Below are 27,142 nucleotides of genomic sequence, written 5' to 3' on the forward strand. Positions count from 1 at the left end.
GAAAAGGCTTGGCCGACACATGCTTTATCAGAAGCAAGTAATTAAGCATTCTGACGTATTCCAATTGTTAATACTATCAAAAGCATATATGAAGAAGGAAATTTTAGGAGTTTATTGGAGATACCGTTTGCTCCAGAAAATATAAGGACATTTCAGATTAGAATGACATTAAAAGAAATTGATATAATTTTTTCTTAAATTTCCACTTCGAATGTTACTTTAAAATTTAGTTCACTACACCGTAGTATTTATGCCAGAGTATAAAACCCGTCCGCCTCTGTGGTGTAGTGGTTAGTTTGATTAGCTGCCACCCCCGGAGGCCCGGGTTCGATTCCCGGCTCTGCCACGAAATTTGAAAAGTGGTACGAGGGCTGGAACTGGGTCCACTCAGCCTCGGGAGGTCAACTGAGTAGAGGTGGGTTCGATTCCCACCTCAGGCATCCTGGAAGTGGTTTTCCGTGGTTTCCCACTTCCCCTCCGGGCAAATGCCGGAATGGTACCTAACTTAATGTCACGGCCCGCGATAGCAAGGATAAAATAAATCAGATAACCAAGAAAAAACAGGGGTACAGGATGGGACCAACATAGATGATATTACATGGGTTCATTGTTTCGTGAAATTTTTGAATAGAGATTGCAAATCCGCAGTCTCATTTAGATCCACACGAAACACCTTGACCCATCGTGCAACCGTTCTATGCGGGATTGCATTCTCACCACAGGCTTCACGTAATCCTCGATAAAATTCTGTTGCTTTTTTGCCACGAGCAACATCGATTTTAATCCACGAACGCTGATCACTTTTTGAAAACATGGTTTAAAGCGGTGAAATCAACACTCTTCACTTCAACGCCACATAGCAACAACACTCCCAATTGGATGACCGTCAAATGCACACTAGACATCACAACAGCGCCACTTGACCGCTTCCATATCCTATTTGCGCATGACCGATCTCCTGCGAGGGCTGAGTGGCTCAGACGTTTGAAGCACTGGCCTTCTGACCCCAACTTGGCAGGTTCAATCCTGGCTTAGTCCGGTGGTATTTGAGGGTATGTCAGCCTCGTGTTGGTAGATTTACTGGCACGTAAAAGAACTTCTGTAGGACTATCTTCTGGTACCTCTGCGCTTCCAAAAACCATAAAAGTAGTTAATGGGACATAAGGCCAGTATTACCAGTACACTTGCTATCGTTGGGAAGATTGGATTCATAATTATACATAAAGGATAATTACATTGATTACATAATGTTACAATTGCGAAAATAACAACAGTACATATTGATCAGATAGTGATTACATGTCATTGAATAGATTTGTTTCTCTAAAAATCTTAATTATGTTTTTACACTGAGTATCTTTGTTCAAGATGCCACATACACTATTATTCTGGTTTAAATTACACAATTGTCTTTGTTGATCGTATAGATGACATTCTAGTAAAATGTGGTCAACAGTTTTTCTTTTTTGACAGGTGTCACATATAGGTGGAGGTTTCTTAGAGAAGATATGTGCATGAGTCAGTTTGCTATGGCCTATACATATTCTAGTAATGAGCACTTGTTCTCGGCGCTGAAGGAATGAAACATCAAATTTATCTGTAGATCCACGCCTGATATCATGGAGTCTTGTGGGTTGTTCACGTGGCCACTCAGTTAACCATTGTTTTCGGGTCTTTTCAGTATGAAAAGGAGCAACATCGGTGTGAGGAATTGGAAAGTTTGGTTCATGTACAGGAAGACGTGTTGCTTCTTTAGCTGGAATAAGCCTCATATATAGCTACTAAGAATAGTGTTACACTCAGATCTGTACTCAGAACTGAGCCTTGTGGGACACCATTTTCTAAACTAACTTCTTGGGATAGGACACCATTAGCTCGAACTTGAATGCGTCGGTCTTGCAGGAAGTTATAGATAAAACTGATCATATTTCCCTTAATATTGTGTTGCAGTAGAGTTTTAATAAAATGAGTTTTCCCTAACATATCATACGCTTTATGACTATCTATGCAGACTGCAAGGATATGTTGACCATAATCAAAGGCATCCAGGATTTCTGACTCTAATACTACTAAGGTGTCAGCTGTTGAGTGAAACTGTCGGAAGCCACACTGTTCTGCAGTGAAGAAATGCTTTTGTTCTAGAACCCACTTTAGTCTTTTATTTACTAATTTTTCCATTAGTTTGCACATAGTTCAGGTTAGAGCTGTTGGTCGATTGTTATCTGGTAACATTTGGTCGCAGCTAGGCTTAGGTATTGGAATTACTATAGCTTTCCTCCAAGCTACAGGGAAGACTTTCAGTGACCAAATTAAATAAAATACACTGACTGACAGAGCAAATGCAACACCAAAAAGGAGTGGTCAGAACTTTATGCCAATTGCAGGGTAGACTGACGTCACTGATGTATGCTCATGATGTGAAATGCGCCGCTGTGCTGCGCACGTAGCGAACGATAAATGGGACACGGCGTTGGCGAATGGCCCACTTCGTACCGTGATTTCTCAGCCGACAGTCATTGTAGAACGTGTTGTCGTGTGCCACAGGACACGTGTATAGCTAAGAATGCCAGGCCGCCGTCAACGGAGGCATTTCCAGGCAGACAGACGACTTTACGAGGGGTATGGTGATCGGGCTGAGAAGGGCAGGATGGTTGCTTCGTCAAATCGCAGCCGATAAGCATAGGGATGTGTCCACGGTGCAGCGCCTGTGGCGAAGATGGTTGGCGCAGGGACATGTCGCACGTGCGAGGGGTCCAGGCGCAGCCCGAGTGACGTCAGCACGCGAGGATCGGCGCATCCGCCGCCAAGCGGTGGCAACCCCGCACGCCACGTCAACCGCCATTCTTCAGCATGTGCAAGACACCCTGGCTGTTCCAATATCGACCAGAACAATTTCCCGTCGATTGGTTGAAGGAGGCCTGCACTCCCGGCGTCCGCTCAGAAGACTACCATTGACTCCACAGCATAGACGTGCACTCCTGGCATGGTGCAGGGCTAGAGCGACTTGGATGAGGGAATGGCGGAACGTCGTGTTCTCCGATGAGTCACGCTTCTGTTCTGTCAGTGATAGACACCGCAGACGAGTGTGGCGTCTGCGTGGAGAAAGGTCAAATCCGGCAGTAACTGTGGAGCGCCCTACCGCTAGACAACGCGGCATCCTGGTTTGGGGCGCTATTGCGTATGATTCCACGTCACCTCTAGTGCGTATTCAAGGCACGTTAAATGCCCACCGCTACGTGCAGCATGTGCTGCGGCCGGTGGCACTCCCGTACCTTCAGGGGCTGCCCAATGCTCTGTTTCAGCAGGATAATGCCCGCCCACACAATGCTCGCATCTCCCAACAGGCTCTACGAGGTGTACAGATGCTTCCGTGGCCAGCGTACTCTCCGGATCTCTCACCAATCGAACACGTGTGGGATCTCATTGGACGCCGTTTGCAAACTCTGCCCCAGCCTCGTACGGACGACCAACTGTGGCAAATGGTTGACAGAGAATGGAGAACCATCCCTCAGGACACCATCCGCACTCTTATTGACTCTGTACCTCGACGTGTTTCTGCGTGCATCGCCGCTCGCGGTGGTTCTACATCCTACAGAGTCGATGCCGTGCTTATTGTGTAACCTGCATATCGGTTTGAAATAAACATCAATTATTCGTCCGTGCCGTCTCTGCTTTTTTCCAAAACTTTCATCCCTTTCGAACCACTCCTTCTTGGTGTTGCATTTGCTCTGTCAGTCAGTGTATTTCAGTTAGGAACGCTCGGCCTTCAGGAGGAAGTTCTTTCAAGAAGTCATATATAATATCGTCAGGACCTGGGCTTGTACTTCTACAGCTACTGAGTTCAAGTAGTACTTCAGTGATACTGATGTTATCGTTGTAGGATTGGTCAGCACTTAGATGGATGTGTGACTGTAAATCAGGACAAAGTTCACGAGAGGATAAACATTCTTGTTCATAGTTGGAATCACTTGAAATTTTTGCAAAGTTCTCTGCTAATGAATTTGCATTATCGTGATGTGTAGTGGTAACTGATCCAGTCGTTTTATTGAGGGCTATGGTACGTGAGGGTTTTTTAAGCCCTCTTATCTTTCGTAGGTGTTCCCAAATTGTGTTTTGTGGGATCTGATGAGACAGAGATGACACATACTTCAGCCAAGATGCTCGTTTACTCTCTTTTATTACTTTTCTGGCTGCAGCACGACTTTTTTGGAACAGTAATTTGTTTTATAAAGTGGGATAGCGTTTATTCTTGTAGAATGCTTGTTTTTTCTTTTTAATTGCATCTTTACAGGAATCATTCCACCAAGTTTTCTGCAAGTTGTATTGTTGGTTCTTGGAACATAATTTTCTGCGGCTTGAAGTATAATATTGGTGAATTATCTTACAATATAGTCAAAGTTGTAATTTTTGAAATGAGTAGGTGGTGGTAATCTGTATAACTCTGCCTTAATATTTTCTTTATATTCTTGCCAATTGGCATGTTTAGTATTCCATTTATTTGGGCGCACACTTGGGTGGGGCTTGTTGTTTCCATTTATTATTATAGGAAAATGATCACTTCCAAAAAGGGTTTTGCTAGCTGATGATGTATATATCGTTGCTGCATCTGGAGTGCTCAGACACAGATCTATAGTACTAAAAGTTCCATGCCGGATATCATAGTGAGTAGGACCATTCGAGTCTATTAGGATCAAATTTTCAGAATCTAGCAACTATTCAATTATCCTTCCTCTTGTGTTAGTGTAGAGACAGTTCCATAGGATGTTATGGGATTTGAAATCTCCTAAGAGGAGGAATGGTTTAGGAAGTTGATTTATCAGATCTACTAATTCATTTAAATCCATGTTCTGGCTGCTGGGCAAATAATTATTACAGATGCATAGGGAAAATGTTAGAAAGACGGTAACTGCTACTGCTTCCAAATTGGTTTTCAGTGGTATTTCTTTTTGAGGAACATTGTCACGAATGTATGTAGCAACCCCTCCACTTGCATGAATGGGATTGTTGCGGTTTTTGTGATATGTTGTGAAATGTCTCATATTAGCTACGTAGTTATCTCGAAAATTAGTTTCTTGTAAGCAAATTATTTCAGGTTGGTGTTCATTAATAAGTTGTTGTAGATATTCGTATTGAGGGTAATATCCGTTCATATTCCATTGCAGTATCCAAGAATTCATGATGGCTTTTAAGAGATGTATTTACTAGACTTGATCATTATCAGTTATTGGGATTGTCTGATTTGGGGCAGGCCTATTGCTTTCTCCGTTTATGGCAGTAAGTAGTTTCTTTACAAGTCTGGTACTCTGGTTTTTAATTTTTTTGTCCTGATAGTAGGGGACAAAAGGCTGTTTAAAGTCTTGGGTTTTATGTGGTTTTATGTGATCCTAGAACAGGAAATTCATCATTTGTTTTATCATCTCCCGAGGTAGAAGAATTATCTAAGAAGGAATTATTATCAGCCTTGGAAGTGTTATTTGAAGAGTCAATTGAAAGCAAGGGTCGTTTTATTCCTTGAGGTTTAGTTCTGAGTGATTCTTTATTTGCTTCATATATTGGGACTGAAGTGTTCAAGTTCAAGGGGATGTCCTGTTCAGGGAGGTTTCTAGAGGAAGATGATGTGTCATTAGAACATTCAATAATTTGCCGAGTGTCAATAGTTGGCTGAGGATTCATAGTTGCATTTCCTGGGTTGGAAGTGTCCTCCTTGGAGAAAACTGAATGTTGATTAGGTGGCTGGTTGTTTACTTCTAGGTTCTCAGGTAGTGAGGGACATACTCGGGCCAGGTGGCCTTCTTCTTTACAAATAAAACAGGTGGGAACGACTGACGAAGTGTAGATCCAATAATTGGTTCTTTCAAAACATATTAGCAGTGAATTCGGTAGTTTATTGAAGCCTAAGAAGAAACTAATGGCATTAAATCCCTTCAGTCTTGAAGAACAACTACTTCCTGTTAAGGAAGTCATAGAAGCTAATCCCTCAAATTTTATTCCTAATTTCATACAACTCAAAAGTTTATTTGAAAATACTAAAGGAACATCAGCAACAAATATCTTACCTTCCCATATTGAAGATCTCATCGAGACCCTGCATAAACTAGACCCCTACTATCAGGACAAGAAATTAAAAACCATAGTACCAGACTTGTAAAGAAACTACTTACTGCCATAAACGGAGAAAGCAATAGGCCTGCCCCAAATCGTTAGGTTTAACATACAGTTGTCGGCGGAAGCTAAGAATGCGTGTGAAACCCGGAATATTAATTCTAGCCTTTAGGCTGGATATAGATGACATTGGTTTGATACCCAGGTGTTGTACGTGTTCTTCACTGACTGTGTTGGGTAAAATAGGACATACATTGGATAATATCACTCTCTTGTTTGAGACAATTAACGGTCTGAGAGTGAGATCAATATTATTGATTCTACTTATAGGGTGACTGAGTGACAATTCCTGAACAATTGTTGTGTTCGATAGGAATATGCGAATTCTTGAGTTTGAAATAGAGATACATACGAGTAACGTATGTTAGCTGGATCTGTTATTTGTCCTACAGCAAGGACGTAGTCTCTTATTGGGATTCCGTCGTGAGCATGAATAATAATAGCCTGTTCTTTTTTTGGTGTTAACTGCATTACAGAAGCATAACTTATCTGAGACTGCTTAGGTACATTATGGGTAGAACTGTCGGTAAGGTTATGTATGGACTGATTTCCTTGGTAAGAAGCCATTTCTTTGAGGGTGGAAGGCTTTGAAACCTTCCTGAATTACGATGTTCAATTGTTGATTATTGATATCCTAACGGTTTTCTACACGTAGAACAGAAAATAACCAATTTTACTCCAATTAAATGAAATTATGTCGAGTCCAGTCCTCGATGTTTACACTGAGTGGTAATACTCGCATTTAGTCCAGTATTTGTATTGAGAAAGGACTTGAAGTATGTTTATTTAGATTAAAACTGGCACACATGAATAACACGTTTGTACTCATTCACTGCCAACTCGATTTCTCTCAATTAAATTTACTACCCTAGTTGGGGCTCCTTCAAGTCTGTTCTCTTCTATACATTTAACAGCACTTATTTTCCAAATCTGAACATTCCCTATACGGAAATACTCTCTAAATTCATTCTCTAATTTTTCTCGTCAACGAAACCTAGATACCATCCTTTCCTTTAAGGTATCGCATACCATCTTCTCAACTCTTTTATTTTGGCTCATTTCTTTAATAGTCACCGGCCTCCACACAATCCCTAATAAATTCTTTTACATTTGATAACTTGCAGACTATCCCCATAACATACAACCAGCATACAACCAGGTCAATTGTACAGCCCCCATTTTCTACTGCATAAGTTAACTTTCCACCCTTATCTCCACACCACCAGCCATTTGAAATAAAGTGCCGCTCCACTGTACATAACTCTAGTAATTTCTCCCAATTTCTGTTGTATTCTCTATCCCGTCCATTTCCGTTAATTATTATTACCTCATCTTATCTTGGCTGTAACGTGGCTTCCTGTCCCCTATCCTTGCGTTAATGTCTCCCATGAGGATAACGCTCACCTGTTCATATATACGTACCTCTCATTCACCTAATTTCTGCTGGTAAATTATCAAAAAATTCTATTTGCGCTAATGACGAGCTCTCAGGTGGTTTACATAGAAAGCCTACACCTATTTCATTTCCCCAATGATTCCTACCTAATATTCTTATCCAAATTAATTCCTTTCACTCATATCCTAAGAGCACTATAATTTATTTAAAACATTATCCTTCATTACCATAGAAACGAAATGAAATGTCGTATGGCTTTTAGTGCCGGGAGTGTCCGAGGACAAGTTCGGCTCGCCAGATTCAGGTGTTTTAATTTGACGGCCGTAGACGACCTGCGTGTCATGATGGGGATGAAATGATGAAGACGCCAAATACACCCAGCTCCCGTGTCAGCGAAATTAACCAATGTTGTTTAAAATTCCCGACCCTGCCGTGAATCGAACCATGGACACCTTTGACCAACGGCCAGCATGCTAACCATTTAGCCATTGAGGCGGACATTACCATGTAAATTCCACCCAATGTCTTTCTTCTGTTGGATCTTGTTGATCCAGTTTGACTCTATACAATACGTCCATCTATCTTGTTATCAGACGATGTTTCTTAAAGTAATTCTTTAAAACTCTTTTGTTCCATATTATTTTAATATAAAAACATGTGACATTTAAATCCTGTTATTTTTTCCTCTATGATCCTTGAATCCCTTACCACTTCCATTACAGGTCTACTTCCTTCAGGAGAGCAAATAATTTTCCTTTGTCATAGCTCTTCTGGGATTTTTATTTTCTACTCTGCTACCTTAAGAAGTCTCTTTAAACTCATTATCTTATACCTTAAAGTATCCTCAATCACTCCACTTGGTCCCGTTGTTGACATCTGGCTTGGGTCGTCACTCACTGCACAGGTTCTTGACCCAGCTGGAAGTTCTGACGTAGACCATTGAATCAATTGTCCAGAGTTATCAAAGCAAACAATCCACGTGGACTCAGGAGTTCGATTAATCACTTCTATACTCTGAACTGCCAGTGATAACCCAGACTGCTTATATCGTTCTTTAAACATAGCGCCCATGTCACTCACGGTGCACGTTCGAGCTTACGTATCACTTACCGCATGCAAGCTGTTTCATCTTATATATACTCCAAGATTCGACTCCCTGGCTTGACTTAAACGAAATTGTAACACTCTTTGTTTATGCAGGATCTTCACGCCCATATTCCTTTTTTATCCATACATTACTGCCCTTCAGGTTCTGCTCACTGTTCAGAGTTCGGCTTGCCATTAGTACTGAGACAAACTAAATTCTGGCAGTTCTTCTAGCCCTGTTCCTTCCAATCCTGATCAAATCGTCCATATCTCTTTCTGTACAATCAATGCCTACATTTTCTCTCATTAGGTTTAAAACTGAGTTCATCAATGCCACCATGAACTCTCTTTCACTTTTCTCCAGGCCATAAATAATTGTGTTCGTCCACTTCTCCTTCTGCGTTCTTCTGCAGTCGGTTCTTCGGTTAGACAGTCCTTCATTTCCTTAATTTGATGAGACTGTACTTTTAGCATTTCTTTTGTTTTCTCAACCTGAGAAGATTTGCGTAAAACTTCCTTGATTTTCTCCATGGCCTTCCAAGACATTGGGTTCATATCGTCGTCTCAAATGACCAATATAGTAGCCATTATAGGTGCACTTCCGGATCGTTGCCACACACATCTACTCACTGGCACAGCTCAGTAAAGACTCGATCTTTGGTATGTATACAGGACATGTTAATGCCGTAATAAACCAATCACTATCTCATTCTGCACTCGTACAATATAGATAGAAACATATCAAGAGGTGACCACGTTTCGTTTTTGAGCAATGTAGTATATATACTATAAATCGCACTTTTCTCTTCCTGGTATTTATCTCTTTTGTGTTAGTTTCTAATTCACACACGTTAGGATCTAGTCAGTTACTTGGGAAAAATGCTTCATTATTTGCCTGAATATTATCAAACAAGAGCTTTTAATATATTGTGTTAAAATGGAGTTGTTCGAATGAATTCTACAGATCTTGAAATATACAGTATCGTACTTCATATATATTTTTTCCGTTTATTCAAGGAAATTCAGAGTGCAAAAACAGATTCACAATCCCTATGAATTTTTGAACATAGAAGTAATATAATTATTTTTGAAGAACATGATTCGCTCCTTAGAATAATTGTTAGATGGCATTACTATGCAAGCATTCATTTTTTAAATTCTATATTAATGAATTCAGTTTCATCAATCTAATTGAAAATAGTACGATATATAGTCTGCGTATGCAGGGTTCAAAGTTGTGATATTTCACTAAACCAAAGGGCAATTTTAGCCTTAATGAATTCCTAATAACAAAGAACATGCTGTTGTAATTAACCATGTTGATGGCAGCGTACATTTCATTGGGTCAGAAAGTGTGATTTATCTATTTCCCTACCATTGTAGGGCAAACGGCATCTATAATAACAGTGTTTGGGCCCGCTACTCTCAGAAGAAGTGTGCATGTTGAATTAATCCGGCGGTTTCCTTCTTACCGGCACGCAACGAGCAAACAAACCAGCAGAAGAGCATTTGCGTTTCTCTCCCAGCTGAGACGGTAGATATAATCGAAAAATATTACTGAGTTCATCAAATGTGACAGCCAATGTCGAAAGGCTGCATGCAAGGCTACAGTGTGAATCTCTTCAGGCATACTAGAATATTCGAGTCTGGATTGACTCCCACATAAGTAATTTCTTAGAACTCAATAGATGACTATTATTGCTTGTACTAACTGGCAATAATTCTGAACAAATATAAAGATCCTTAATCAGACTTAACCAGATGTATAGAACTGAACAATCCATAATGAACTATATCACTGGTATATATAGCAGATATAAATTATATATTATCAGCTTTAGTAATGAAAATGCGTTTTATACGAATACAAATTAGCAGCAATTTAAAACAATATTTGCATCATATATCTTCTTTACACATCGGACTATGCATGCCGTTCAGTCTTCTTTTCTTGCTATTTGTTTTGCGTCGCATCGATACAGATAGGTCTTATGGCGACGATGGGATTGGAAAGGCCTAGGAATCGGAAGGAACCGGCCATGGTCTTAATTAAGGTACAGCCCCCAAGCATTTGCCTGGTGTGAAATTGCGAAACCACAGAAAACCATCTTCAGGAGTGCCGACAGTGGGGTTCGAGCCCGCTACCTCCCGAATGCAAGCTCACAGCTGCGCGCACCTAACCGCACGGCCAACTCGCCCGGTGACTTTAAGTCTGAAATCCTCTATGCATAAACCAAGTGCTCCCGGAGTTCTCTGTGTGTGGAAAGCTCTGCGGCCTCGGTTTCTTTCACACGTCTCATAAGAATATAATCGTGCAAATTTCTAAACTATTTCAACCGAGCAACTCGCCGTGTGGTTAACGCCTCGCAGCTGTGAGCTTGCATTCGGGAGATGAAAATGAAATTCCACAGCCTGTTTTCAGTCATTCGATCGGGTCAGGAATGGAATGAATGAAGGCCCAATCTAGCGGCGAGGGTAAGAATTGTGCCGGCTGCTGAAGCCTGTCGCACTCCTCTGGGACAATGATAAATGAATGAGAGATGAAATGAAATTATATTAGAGAGTGTTGATGTAATGAAATATGACGGAGAAAACCGGAGTACCCGAGAAAAACCTGCACCGCCTCCGCTTTGCCCAGCACAAATCTCACATGGAGTGACCGTGATTTGAACCACGGAACCCAGCGGTGAGAGGCCGGCGCGCTGCCTCCTGAGCCACGGAGAGTGGGCTCGAACCACACTGTCGGCAGCCCTCAATATAGTTGTCCGTGCTTTCCCATTTTCACATCAGGAAAATGCTAGGGTTGCAACTTAATTAAGGCTACGGTCACTTCCTTCCAACTCCTAGCCCTCTCCTATCCCATCGTCGCCATAATACCTACCTGTGTCGGTGCTACGTAAAGAAAAAAAAAGAACATTTCATGATAATTTCAGGTTGTGTGGGATTTCCTGCTTGGTTGCAGGGATTTTAAAAACGACTCTAAATTTGATGTGATAGTAGTTCCGAGGTTTGTAACTGGATGATAAAGCTTCGTGAACACAAACGAGATTAAAATAGGATTCACCATCATCCTCGGCCAACCTGCGAAATGTTTTGCGTAGTTCCTCACTTCAGTTCCCGGCCAATGTACGGAAGATACTGAATACGAAACTTTCTTCCTAATTCTAATCCCTTTTAGCCATACGATCAAGTACAACCAAATCTGTTACAGAGATTATCATTACACAACAGACGTAGCTTGCTAAATATATGGGGTTGTTGATGATAATGACCAAAACCCTAAGATGAAATAATAAAATCACCTCCTGTTTGGAGACGCACTCAAAATATTCACAAAAAAATTGTTCATTGGTGTATAAACCCTGCATCAGCATTAATCTTATTCCCTTGAGTGGAAGAAAATATATTATACCTAAGCTATCGTAGTCTTCTTCTATGATCTACTAGTTATTTAAATCTTCACATTTCTTGACTAGAAACACTGCATACTGTAAATATTATACAATAAACGGTTGTTTTAGAAACCTCGCAAGTCCTTTCTGAATTGGATTTCATGTGTAAAAATGAAAGTTCCAACACAGACTCATCGTTCTATGTAGAAATGCCTCAAGTCTAGAGTATAGAATGAATTTGAAAGAATGTGAGGCATACCTACCCAGTGGAGAGGAAATTCAAAGATTCTGGTAATATTTATTTTTTTTCGTTATTTGCTTTACGTCGCACCGACACAGATAGGTCTTATGGCGACGATGGGATAGGAAAAGCCTAGGAATGGGAATGAAGCGGCCGTGGCCTTAATTAAGGTACAGCCCCAGTATTTGTCTGGTATGAAAATGGGAAACCACGGAAAACCATCTTCAGGGCTGCCGACAGTGGAGCACGAACTCACTATCTCCCGGATGCGAGCTCACAGCAAAGCGCCCCTAACCGCACGGCCAACTCGCCCGGTAAGATGTGTGTAACTGGGATATCAATGACAGGGGGACGGACTGACATTTGTGTTCATTTCCGGAACATTTTACATGTAATTTCATATAAACACGTTTTACTTTCCTCAGTAGAGTTTATTACGAATTGAAATATGAATAATAACCTGAGTAGATGAATAATATAAATGAACATACCATTGTGATGAACATGTGTGTGAATTTACAAATGAAACGTGAAGGTATTGTTTGTTTGAATATAATGTTTAAACATTCTTCATTGGATATTTGAAATCTTCAAGTCATAAATATTTAAGGGTGTCTAGCTGAAATTTAATATATTTTACTAATAAGTATTTATCCTTCTATGACACCTCCAATCAAGACGCACGTTTCTTAAGCAAAAATAATTACTTTAAATATACCCTGCATTAATAATTCTCCAGTTTTGTTTCTCTACCACCGGGCGAGTTGGCCGTGTGCGTAGAGGCGCGCGCCTGTGAGCTTGCATCCGGGAGATAGTAGGTTCGAATCCCACTATCGGCAGCCCTGAAAATGTTTTTCCGTGGTTTCCCATTTTCACACCAGGCAAATGCTGGGGCTGTACCTTAATTAAGGCTACGGCCGCTTCCTTCCAACTCCTAGGCCTTTCCTATCCCATCGTCGCCATAAGACCTATCTGTGTCGGTGCGACATAAAGCCCATAGCAAAAAAAAATGTTTCTCTACCCATATGTTACTAAAACTAACCGATTTAACTGTTTTCGCCATGAAGAGAATTATGCGGAGAATTATTGACCTTCCACCTGAATCACATATTATAAATGTATTCAACAGAGCTATTGGTGCAAAAGAATGTTTACCTAGATTGATCTTTTGTTGAGACCACGCAGCATGTAGTTCTTATCTTAAGCACCAGTAAGGAATACTGAATAACTAAATAAAATGACAAAGACCTAGTAATTGAATTAAACTGTCACTGGTTTTTCAATAAGGCGGCCTCACTCATAATCTTGTCTAATGCAAGCAGGAATTTTGAAATAAATATCATATTTTACGTAAAACTAGAGGTTCTGTAGATATAGAGTATTATAATTTTGTTTTACTTTTAAAAAGCATATTAAATTATTTAAAATGAAATAACGCTTGGTGTATAATAAGTCAAAGTAGCAGTCAAACAAAAATAGAAATATTCTTTATCGGCACAGATAACATTCAATCCTTAGGGACTGTCCCACAATTGGGAAATTAAAGTCCATTGATGTACCTGAGACATTAATAATCTAAGTAAACTATCTCAATTTACAATTATTCATACAGGAATCAATAATAATGCGTACAGAATTGACGGTGTTAATATCTTCGAATATTTAACAGAACTTCCTTTCATTTGTAGGAAGCTGGTTCAAGACAGTTCCAGTAACAATGCTATGCTATAGTTGTTCAAAATACAGATTAATTATTTAGTTTCATTGACCACTACAACGGATAACTGTACAATTTCTAATAATCCATACTTCCATTAATTGTAGACCGAATCAAAAAGGACAAGAAACACCTATTAATTGTTGGGTTTGTAAGAAAGGCATTCGTATATCGAAGATAGGTACACAATTGGATGTTAATTACACCACGTAAATGTTACCAGTTGATCCAATCAAGGAGGTGTTATCACTTAAGGACAGAACATGTCATTATTGTAACCAATGGTGCTTTCACGGCTCGCACTAACATACATTATATAGGCTTCTTGGGCCTATGCCATGTAAAGAAAATAAGGCGATTTTCTTTAAGTTTCACAGAGAACTCTACTCTGCGTCTTCAGAAGAAAATCTCGACTGTACACGAGGAAGACTTCTCCAAGAATGAAAGCTTGAATTTCAACGTTAGTAATAGAAGTGTAAGTGGTACGTTCATTTGTCGCCGGACGGCTAACCGTACGAGGTACAGCGCTAACATTCGGAGCGGAAGCTGATGGCAACATCGGATTCAGTCTGAGAGGGGGTCACATGACAATTGTACAAGCATTATGAAAGTATGGCATCGACACAAGCCTGGAATGAAACATCTGGTGATGAGGAACGTACGAATTTGTAAAACACCGGACGAAATAATTATAGTCAAGGGACAGGAAAGGGAACAACCTACGTAAACGCTTAATGGCTGACAACCACGTATTATTTAATTGATAGCCAGTGTCCCTCTTGAAATTCTTACCATTGTTACGTATTTCCACAGCTTCTCGTATATTCCTGGAACCGCGTACTGTGAGCCACCTGGAGACGAATTAACGTACCACTTACACTTCTATTACTAACGTCGAAATTCAAACTTTTTTTTTTTTTGCTAGGGGCTTTACGTCGCACCGACACAGATAGGTCTTATGGCGACGATGGGATTGGAAAGGTCTAGGAGTTGGAAGGAAGCGGCCGTGGCCTTAATTAAGGTACAGCCCCAGCATTTGCCTGGTGTGAAAATGGGAAACCACGGAAAACCATCTTCAGGGCTGCCGATAGTGGGATTCGAACCCACTATCTCCCGGATGCAAGCTCACAGCCGCGTGCCTCTACGCGCACGGCCAACTCGCCCGGTATTCAAACTTTCATTCTTGGAGAAGTCTTCCTGGTGATCAGTACGGATTTTACTCTGAAGACGCAGAGCAAGGTTCTCTGCGAAACGTAAAGAATTTCACCTTATATATATATATATTTTTTTTTGCTCTTTGCTTTACGTCGCACCGACACAGATAGGTCTTATGGCGACGATGAGATAGGAAAGGCCTAGAAATGGGTAGGAAGCGGCCGTGGCCTTAATTAAGGTGCAGCCCCAGCATTTTCCTGGTGTGAAAATGGGAAACCACGGAAAACGAACTTCAGGGCTGACGAGAGTGGGGTTCGAACCCACTATCACCCGATTACTGAATACTGGCCCCACTTTAGCGACTGCAGCTATCGAGTTCGGTGCCTTATTTTCTTGACACTGCATAAGCCCAAAAAGACTATATCACGCCCATATCATTATTAACTAGTACAGCGCTGGACCTGCACATCAATTATATCATTGTAAGTGTATAGCGCCTACATTAATTTTCTTCCATACAAACAAACGAAGAAATACTAAAATTTAACAGTTACAAATCGTAAGAAAAGCCTGATTTATTTTTGGTACATGTAACGATAGTGCTATAATAATTATTGCTTCCAATGATGCTAGTATTCATCACCCAGATAATGCAGGCTGCTATTCACACATTCATGAAGAAATTATTCCTTATTCATAAGAGAAGCGCAACTCAATTACCTGTTGACGTTCTTATGACAGAGAATGCTTCGGGATTATACCACACAGGCATTCCTGGAAATCCATCCATCTGGAAGTGGCCAGTGATTTTAGCATTTCTCAGTTCATTTCCATTTGAAAAAATAATAACTATGTGTGGTCTGCGAAGCGGCCTTGTGCAGGTCTTTCCAGTTTATGCCGTATAGTTGGCCTGCGCGTCTATGAGTAGAAGGCCCTACATATGATGAAATCTAATGATGAATAATTATCACATACCGCGCCCCCCGAGCGATCATATTTAACCAGTGAAAGTTAAAATACATGACCCGGCCGGGAATCAAACCTGGGGCCCTGGGATAAAGGCCAGCACGCTAACCATTCAGACATGGAGCCGGACTGAAAACATAATGTTATTAGTTTTACGCCCCACTAACTACCTTTACGGTTTAAAGAGACGTCAAAGTGCTGATATTTTGCCTGTAAATTTGCCTTATTTTAGCACATCACGACACTATGCTGAGTTGGGACATAATCAGCCCACTTGAGCTCATAAGGCCAGTGCTCTACCGTCTGAGACACTTTCCTTTTTTTACAAGTTGCTTTACGTAGCACCGACACAGATAGGTCTTATGGCGACGATGCGAAAGGAAAGGCTAGGAGTTGGAAGGATGCAGCCATGGCCTTATTTAAGGTAGTGCCCAAGCATTTGCCTGGTGTGAAAATGGGAAAGCACGGAAACCATCATCAGGGCTGCCGACAGTGGGGTTCGAACCCACTATCTCCCGAATACTGAATACTGGACGCACTTAAGCGACTGCATCTATCGAACTCGGTGTCTGAGAATTTTACTCCAGCCATTTGATAACCAAACCATACCAGCTTATGCAGGTATTCCAAGCGAATTTACATTATACTCTTTTATCTTTTTATACTTATAGAGAATTTCTCAGTCCCAACGCTCCTATGCACGCTTTGAGCTAAGATAGTCCAGTATTAAGTTACGCCATAAATCTAACCACATTTACGAGCTCAATGCCTCACTTTAACTGGTTAGCCCCAGAGACAGTGGCTCAGTCCTTAGCCGAAGGCTCAAACGCCACTAACAACTACTTTGTATGCTGAACGAGCAAAGTTACTTCTTTGAGAAAATATAATATTGGACAATAAATATATTATCAACCCACAGCTTGGTTTTCGTGTGTGGCCTTCAACCACTCTTACGTCAGAATATCCCACATATATATCCAATAATAGCAGTCATGTGATGCTCTTCTTCAATCGTCTATAAAAGAAATCAGAACCGAACTGAGAAGGAGGTTGCAAATAAATTGTGCCATGACTTATTTACGCTAATGAAACATTCATACGCAAATTGATGTGTGATCCCGCAGACTAAATTTCTCACATTACTAAAAAGGGGCCTAGGCTAATACCCATTTTTCATGAGCCGGGAGTGTATGACGAAGAGAACTCGTACTATAAATAAGCGGCCGGAAGAGGTAGTTGTGGCGTAAGAGCCAGTCAGGTGCAATGAGCGCGCGCACGTGTGTGTGTGTGAGAGAGCGAGAACAGTTTAGTATATGTTGTCTTCATCATTTCATCCTCATCACGACGCGCAGGACTCCTACGGGGGTCGAATAGAAAGACCTGCACCTGGCGAGCCGAACCCGTCCTGGGATATTCAGGAACTAAAAGCCATACGACATTTCATTTCATTGCAAACAAGCACGGGCGCAGTAGTGTATACTATAGTTTGTATACTATGCAGAAGAATCTTGATGTGGACTATTTTCAACAGAAAAATGCGTGACATTACTGCTTAAATTATGCTTGTAGCAGTTTTGCAGGCTCATTAAAGGGCTCCGGTAGGGTGTATCTTTCCCATGTAGTTTTCACAAATTTCACTGCACCGTTTCTCAACAAATAATGGAGGTAAATGTCTGAAGAATAGGTTAAACTATGATGGTCTTATAATATTTTAGCGCAAGGATTTCCAAGAGTATTGTTTTGTTTGGCAGAATTAATTTTTAATACTCAAAAATTTTGCACTTTAGAGGTGCTGTGCAGTCAATAATTTACACTGTGAGGTATGATACAATATTCCTGTGTTAAAATACTCACAGAAACGTACTTTCAAGAGTGTAAATGTTTCAGGAAGCTCATGTAGGTAGTTTCCGAGAAAAGGTACACTAAGTCTTTTAAAAAGTAAACTTATGAGGAACTGCTGTCAAAGTTCCAGTGCATTCCAGAACAATAATTTGAATCATCTGGATCGTCCTGATAGGTGTCTTCCAGCCTTCTCTTTAGTGTTCTTTTCTTCTCTCGTGCCTTACGTTCACCTTCACGCAGTACTTTCTCTGGAGCCCTAACCCTTTCTTTGTCAAGCATGTACATACTAAGCTTTTTCAATGCCTCACATCTTGACAAGTTGCCATTGTTAAAATGCATTACAGTATAGTAAACACCAAAATGACCGAGCTCGATAGCTGCAGTCTCTTAAGTGCGGCCAGTATACTGTATTCGGGAGATAGTAGGTTCGAACCCCACTGTCGGCAGCCCTGAAAATGGTTTTCCGTGGTTTCTCATTTTCACACCAGGCAAATGCTGGGGCTGTACCTTACTTAAGGCCACGGCCGCTTCCTTCCCACTCCTAGCCCTTCCCTGTCCCATCGTCGCCATAAGACCTATCTGTGTCGGTGTGACGTAAAGCAACTAGCAAAAAAACACCAAAATGAAGAGCATTAATCGACACAAAAACCGTTTTTGGAATTCTTAACCAAGTAACCCTGTTGATGCACTCATGTAAACACCTATTCAATAACTGTATATGAGATAGGTCCTTGAAAATAAGCCTAAGTTCCTCTATGAGAGCATATGGTAAACCATCCTTGTGTAGGCTACAAATGTTTGGCCTGCTGCTTGTGTTGTGTTGTACTTACAACATGTATGAGTCCCTTTGGGGCAGAGTACGTGGTTCGATGCAGAATGAGTTGAAGCAACGCTGCGAAGATTGCAACTCCCAAACTGCTTTCTCTTAAATCGTTTATTTAAAATTATTGTACCTTGTAAAATGTATGTATTATACACCAAATTAAAGAGGATACACCAAGGATCGGTAATCATCAAGAAACGAAAATGATAAATTTCTTCATTTTCCACAATACCGGAGCGCCATAATATGAGAACGTTTCTTCAATTACAAGTCTTATGTAATTAATGCTACTCTAAGTACGTAATATTTAATAGCAAACCGATTTTTATTGCTATGATTTACCGTGGTTGTACAGTTTTGTTTTCTTATAAATGTATTTTAGTGTTCTCTGTGATGGATTGAAATTTATAGTCAGTTGAAAATAATTTATACAGCCAACATACCACCTCAGAAAAATCATAGCGCACTCTGTAAGTGAATAGGCGCCATTCTGCCATATTTAAGTTGTAGATTATTAGTCCTTACTTCCCGCGGCGCGCTCAGTATGTAGGGATTATCGAGAAGAGTGTGCTTGCTCGGAATTATGACGTTACAGAGCACGTAACATGCCGACCACTGCTCTAAACGATATTACATAAAGAAGTGTTGTCCCTTTTGTTGTGTTCTTTTATTTGTCACGTCCATACCTTAGTAGAATCTTTTTGTAACTTAATACTGCTCTGAAACAATCTTCAGTAAACTCTACATGGAAGTGATACCACCCACTTTACATCTCCAGTGATAAATAATAGCACCTGAGCTCTCTAGTCTATGCAGTAACCTGAAATAAGGAATATTGCTGCCAACCACTCACAAAATAATTCAATCCTTAATCGATCGCACCAATACGTGCACTCACTACACATTCGTAGAGACGAAAGTTCATGCTGCTATTTCATTTTATTCTGATCTTCTACCTTTATCTTAAATCAAATTCTCTTTAATCTGACTCAAAGTAGTCTACAGTTTGAGGACTTATAACGGAACTGATTCAATGCAAATTCAAGCAAGACTGAGGAAAAGAACGATCACGAAATAATAAAGTAATTTACACGTCTACAATCTTCACTGGACAATGCATTTTGCTAGCAGTCCGAGAATACGTACATGTTTCAGTCTGTTAGAACAATACATAACGTAATTTTGGCTTATGTTTGAGGGTTAAGTGTAAAGTGTAGAGATCGTACAAAGCTATTAAGTGTGTACAGGCAAAAGTAGCATTTTAAATTATGTTTTATACAAGAAATTTTCCACTTTAATCACCTGTAAAATTTGACCAACTCCAATACTTCAAAAGATAAGTTGTAAACATCCTTGTACAACATTTGCAGTGTGCAACCCTGCCATACGTTTGTTGCTCGTTTTCCGTAACTTTCATTTTTATACCTGGTTTTGTAACAATCGCTTACCTTGGTCTCCTGTCACACTGGTTTCTCCCTGAATGGTTTTTGGGCCTTCCATCATCGCTGGAAATACTGCTGCCCAGCAATCTTCCTGGTTATCAATTCACCTCGTATGCCAGAACTCCCATCAGATGATTCTGACGTCACAGTCCTCGTTCAAACTGTTCTTCTAGATCCATCTGTGTGTAGTGATTGGATATGGCGCAATTAAGTATCTCCCGTATCTCACTATAAATTGAGGGAGGTGTATGGAAAATGTGTACACTCTCTTGTACTCACTGAAAAAGGAGACTCTGCAGTCAGCCTGTATTCATACGGTCATTCAAGATAGGCCAACGCCATGCTGGAGAGCATTCAAGCATTTTCCATCTAGCTCAGGTGCATGGACTCCGGAACAGCAGGACACGAGTAGGCGAACTTCGCTTATGTGTTTGTATTGAACAATATGGAACTTTACAACGAAACCTGCACTATTCTATGGCGGGTTCTTTTTCAAAATTTGCCGGGCTGAGTGGCTCAGACGGTTAAGGCGCTGGCCTTCTAACCCCAACTTGGCAGGTTCGATTCTGGCTCAGTCCGGTGGTATTTGAAGGTGCTCAAATACGACAGAACCGTGTCGGTAGATTTACTGGCACGTTAAAGAATTCCTGAGGGACTAAATTCCGGCACCTTGGCGACTCCGAAGACCTTAAAAAGTAGTTAGTGGGACGTAAAACAAATAACATTATTATTATTATTATTATTATTATTATTATTATTATTATTATTATTATTATTATTATTATTATTATTCAAAATTTTGTAACTTTTCTAATCTAATATTATGTGTCCGCAAGGGTGCCGATGTAATATTAACATTTGTTCTAGGAACCGTGTTTCAACTTCAAACTTTGCTTTCGAATTCTCGAAGACATTGAATAATGATATATGTCCCTTTTTCTAATATGTTTATTTTACGTATGTATTCTCAAAAGTAAAGAAAAGCAGTCTCCTTTCTCTTTTGGAACTTGTAAAATTCTTAAATGCTAGTTCATAGAAAGTTATTGAATTAGCTGGCTAAAATTCACGCATTATGTATGGGATCGTATGTTTACCTCATTTCTCTTTATTAATAGTTAATCTTCCCTATTTAAACTTGGTATTAAAATTGTTACATTACCTTTAAAATGAGTTACTCTGGTCTGGAGCATGGCACTATTTTCTTGGAGATTAGTTATATCTCATAGAGTGTTGTCATGATATGTTAGACAGTAGAATCACTACACGCTGGTCGTTTGGGTGTTTTAACAACAATAATAGTATTAATTGTAAGAATTTTGTATTCTTGTTTGTTGTTTGGTTGACTGTTATCTTTTCTAGTTTGAATATCTATACTGAGACGTTGAAAGGTTCTATTTTAACCTATTTGGGAATCTGTCGTGCTTCCGTCCCCTTTTTCCTTTTTCCATATTTGTCATATATTTTCATATTTTAGCTTCCCCGCGTCTTCGCTATTCTTTTTTTACGGCCTTCGTTCTTTGAATTTGCTGCGCTGTGCTACTCAGTCTTGTTCTCCCTCTCTCTCTCTCTCTGTTTTCTCTGGTTCGCTCTAGTTGGGTTTGTTTGCACGTCAAACATTATTGAGACACCCAGATTACGGCCCTGCTTATTACTACACATTGTTTATTTGAGTACCTCTAAATGCTTATCATACAGTAGCAGTTATACTACTACATCCCCTCCATATGGTAACAGTAATTACTACTAACAACTCCCACAAAAGTTTCCATCATAATTCAAATACTATTGAGAATACTTGAATGATTTTTGTATTATAGTGTATTTCATTTACAATACGCAATGTACTTTTGCTCTTTACCTTCTCAAAAGTAATTTTAATGACTAAATCATCACGTGTTAAAAATCTTTCTATTTCTTCTAAGACAATCACAACTATCAAGTTAATATTGAAAGACTTGTGTTTTTATAACGTAAACCAGATTTAGCAGCAAAATATTCTGATGAAAATTTTATTTTTAAACTCAGGTCGTTACTAGGTTTTTTTATAAATTCACACACTATTTCATGAATGGTAATGGGTATTAACCCTAGCAGTACCTACTTGGGGAGAGGGGTACTTTAAGCCAACCATTTCGATTTTTTAAATTTTCAGTGCAATATATATTTCCTATGCATCCTGGAAGAGAAGTACTTGTCCATAAAAGTTAATAGTAGCTTTTTGTTGGTGGGCATAGAGTACCGCCCTCACCTCCCCCCTTGGTAGTTCGTGTGCTTGGTCATTCAAAACACTAGTCATCGTCTCAGATTCTGCTCATAGAATGCCCTGCCTGTTGATTACTTTACAACTAAATTTGGCGCCCTTGAAGATGTAGTCCAGGTCAGCGAGTGCATTGTCGATGTCGGTATATGACTTGTATGTGTGTATGTTTTGATTGCGAGAGGTTAGTTTGATTACGTCTGAACGTTTGGTGACGTGTGTTGGTATGTCTCGGCATTGGGGAGGTGACATCATCAGTTACAGTTTCTGACTCAGTATAATATGATATTAGTGAAGAATGCGTAAGTAAAATAGATAATAAGTGTGATAAACTTGATGATGCAGACGGAGAAACAGCAGGTCCTTTTGGTCAAAGTGAATATGATAATGAAGACGAAGGTACGTGCAAGGTGCCTAAAGGTGTGCTAACGGACAATAGTAGTAGGTACGTCACTAAAAATGGTGGAGTGTATAACTTAAACCCGCCTCATGTCATTAAACGCTCAGCACGGAATATTGTGAGAGAACGTGTCTTCCATACGCAAATCGTTTGAAAAATTCTTTGTACCAGAAATATTGCAGACTGTCGTCAGATATACAAATGAAGAAACAGTGAGATTAAATGTTCCTGAAATGAACGAAAGAGAGCTCATGGGATATTTAGGGTTACTTATTTACATGGAAGAAGTGAATGAAAATTGCTCAACTATTCCGAACCTGTGGTCAAATATTTCGGGAAGATTTATTTACATTGCTACTATGAACACAACCAGATTCAGTGGCACAGAGATGAGGGTGAAGTTGCAGCGATTAGAGACGTTTTCAATCTAATGAATAAAACATTTCCTAGATATTTTTCTGCAAGTTTACACACAGTTGGGGACGAAATGTTGTATTTATCTCGTGGAAGGTATCCGTTCATGGGTTTTATCAAAGAGAAGCCAGGAATGTACGGTGGGTTTATTCGTATGCTCTTAGATTTTTAAACCAGAGCCATGTGCAGGGAAGAGCAAACATTGAATCAGCTATTGATGTCGTCAAACGTCTCATTCAACCAATAAATAATTCTGGTCGTAATGTAACTACAGATCGATATTACACTTCAGTGCATTCAACATTGGACTTGTGGAACAAAAATAAACTCAAATTCGCCTATTCAACTGAAGAGGAAGCACGTACCGGAGGAACTGAACTAACTTGCAGAGAGACAGTTGTATTCTAGCAAATGTGCCTTCTCTGATTCAAGTACGATACGAAGACGAAGAAGAACTTTCTACTGTTGTCTATCCAACATGCTAACACAGCTGTTCGTTCACCATATGTCCAAAGAAAGAAAACTGTGATAAATGTGTATTAAAACGAAACGAAAGGTGGAGTAGATTCTGCAGGCCAAATGGTACGGAAACATTCCAAAAGAAAGGAATCTTGGAGATAGTCACAGTCTGTTTCTTTCACTCTTGCAGATATTGCAGCTCTGAATGGTTATATATTATTTTTACTAAATTTTTCGAACAGGAACAAGAAAAATCAATAAGATAAATCTGTACTTACGAGAAATGGCTACTCAACTAACAAGACTTTGTACTCAAGTACGTGCTAAAAATAACGTAGGGCTCCACAGATCAACAGTTTTGGCAGTGGAGGTTTTACTGATATGTAAAACAGAACAGAAGGCAGCAGCCAAGAAGGACTGCGTAGCTGCTTATGTACCAAAGATTTGATTCCGAAGGACAGAAATTGAACATAAAACAATGATCTGTGCTTCTTGCAAGAGATACACGTTGGAAAGCCTAGCAACAAGACAATCATTTGCGCAAAATTAAATGAAGATTCAGAAGGTAGTTGTGAGTGAAGAAATCCATAAACCGAGTGTTATTGTTTTATGTAATTATTTTCCACGGAGCATACCAAAACAGACAAATTTGTGTGTGAATATGATTTAATCTAGACTACTCTTGTCGTTGTGTGGGGTAAATGTTCCCAAAATAGAATGCTGTAATGTCGAACATAACTTATTTCGGTGATCACAAATTACCCCACGCCTTGGTACTTCACGTTCCTAAAAAAAGCTTGGTACTCCTAGCGTTAAGCATGGAAAGTTTTACTTCAGTAGCATTTTCAATGGCTGATGAATAAATATATGTACCTTACTAAATCTGAGCTAGCAAAATGTTTAACTCCCAACTAAATACACACAAATTATTCTAATTTACCCGTTTTGTGTACAGTATGCTTTTAGTCTGTTTATAGTAGTCACCAGTCTCAAGTTGGTAATGACCGGGCGAGTTGGCCGTGCGCGTTGAGGCGCTCGGCTGCGAACTTACATCCGGGAGATAGTAGGTTCGAATCCCACTGTCGGCAGCCCTGAAGATGGTTTTCCATGGTCTCCCATTTTCACACCAGGCAAATGCTGGGGCTGTACCTTAATTAAGGCCACGGCCGCTTCCTTCCAACTCCTAGGCCTTTCCTATCCCATCGTCGCCATAAGATCTATCTCTGTCGATGCGACGTAAAGCCACCAGCAAAAAAAAAAAAAAAAAAAAGGTTGGTGATGGTATATATTTTCTTCACGGCAAAGGTAAATAGTAATCTTTGAGTGCCTTCATCAAGGTTTTCATGTATTATTATTTAATGTTGCTTCAAGTAAACGGCGTCTGATTCCCCTTCTACTCCTTGTACAACTAGTTAAGTGACGCAGGGGCTTTCTCTCACAACGCAGCAGTCCATTTATTAACCACGAAAATTTTTATATAATTTAGTGTCTTAAAAGAGGTTATTTCTACCGAACGTTCACTGGCATGTACAATTCAAGAGCAGTCGTTATATATCGTTACAAGAAGATAAGGGTCATCCCCGCTGCAGGAAAATTCACAGCGAGTAGATGAGTAGGGAGCTTAGTGCTGCATTCAATACTGAAAACTTTACCTTGAATACAGGCGTAGGAAGATGCGAAGATTTCCATATTTTCGGAATCGCAGCCAATCAATCAATCAATCAATCAATCAATCAATCATACGCATTTAGAGCTGTCTTCAAGGCGGCAGATTCCCTACGAATTGTTTACCTAGTCCTTTCTTAGGCAATTTCAAAGAATTTCGAAATGTATCGAAGAGTTGCCTTCCTTTCTCTAATTCATCTCTCTATGAATTAATATTTGCACCAAATTTCCCCCCTGAATTCCAACTTCATATTCATATTCTGATATTTCGTACCTTTAAAAGCTGCATACACCCTTAATAATCAGCTGTGTTATCACAGTCACTGCCACATACAACGTCTTCTTCAATTTTTTTCAATTGGCCTAGTTTAATAATGAAAGTGAATGCATTTCCAACAACACCGTGGTTCCCCCAATCACGAACTTCTCCTTCAACTTCGCAATAAAAATTAAAACAGCCTTCTCTTGTACATACACACACACACACACACATACATACATACATACATACATACATACATACATACATACATACATACGTACATTATCATTATATACTCTTATGCCTTTCAGCGTTCAGTCTGCAAGTCTCTGTGAATTTACTAAACGTCGCCACAAACCTCTATTTGCAACTAGTGCAGTGGCCTCATTTAGTTCTATACCTCTTATCTCTAAATTGTTAGAAACTGAGTCTAACCATCGTCATCTTTGTCTCCCTCTACTTCTCTTACCCTCCATAGTAGAGTCCATTTTTCTCCTAGGTAATCTATCCTCCTCCATTCGCCTCACATGATCCCACCACCGAAGCCGGTTTATGCGTACAGCTTCATCGATCGAGTCCATTCATAAATTAGCCTTTTCCCCCCTCATTCCGAGTACCCTCCTGCCATTGTTCCCACCTGTTTTTACCAGTAATCATTCTCGCTACTTTCATGAAGATAGTCTTAGTCCACCCAGCTTTCGCTCCTGTAAAGCAAAGTTGATCTGCAAACAGACCGATGTAAAGATAGTTTCGTCCGGGAGCTGACTTCCTTCTTACAGAATACCGTTAATCGCAACTGCGAGCTCACTGCATTAGCTTTACTACAACTTGATTCAATCTCTCTTAATATATTACCATCCTGGGAGAACACACAACCTAAATACTTGAAATTATCGACCTGTTCTACCTTTGTATCGCCCATCTGACATTCAATTCTGTTGAATTTTTTACCTACCGACATCACTTTAGTTTTCGAAAGGCTTATTTTCATTCCATACTCATTGCAACTATTTTCAAGTTCCAAGATATTAGACCGAAGGATTTCGGCACAATCAGCCATTAAGACCAAGTCGTGTGCATAGGCCACACTGCTTTCTACATTTCCACCTAACTGAATCCCTCCTTGCCAATTTAGACCTTTCAGAACATGATCCATATAAACTACGAACAGCAAAGGTGAAAGATTACAGCCTTGTCTAACCCCTGTAAATACCCTGAACCAAGAACTCATTCTACCATCAATTCTCACTGAAGCCCAATTGTAAGCATAAATGCCTTCGATTGATTTTAATAATGAACCTTTAATTGCATAGTCCCCCAGTATCGCGAACATCTTTTCCCTTGCTACCCTGTCATATGCTTTCTCTAGATCTACGAAACATAAACACAACTGCCTATTCATCTCGTAGCATTTTTCGATTACCTGGCGCATACTGAAAATCTGAACCTGACAGCCCCTCTGT

This window comes from Anabrus simplex, chromosome 2 (assembly GCF_040414725.1).
Source record: "Anabrus simplex isolate iqAnaSimp1 chromosome 2, ASM4041472v1, whole genome shotgun sequence".
Classification (NCBI taxonomy): Eukaryota; Metazoa; Arthropoda; class Insecta; order Orthoptera; family Tettigoniidae; genus Anabrus; species Anabrus simplex.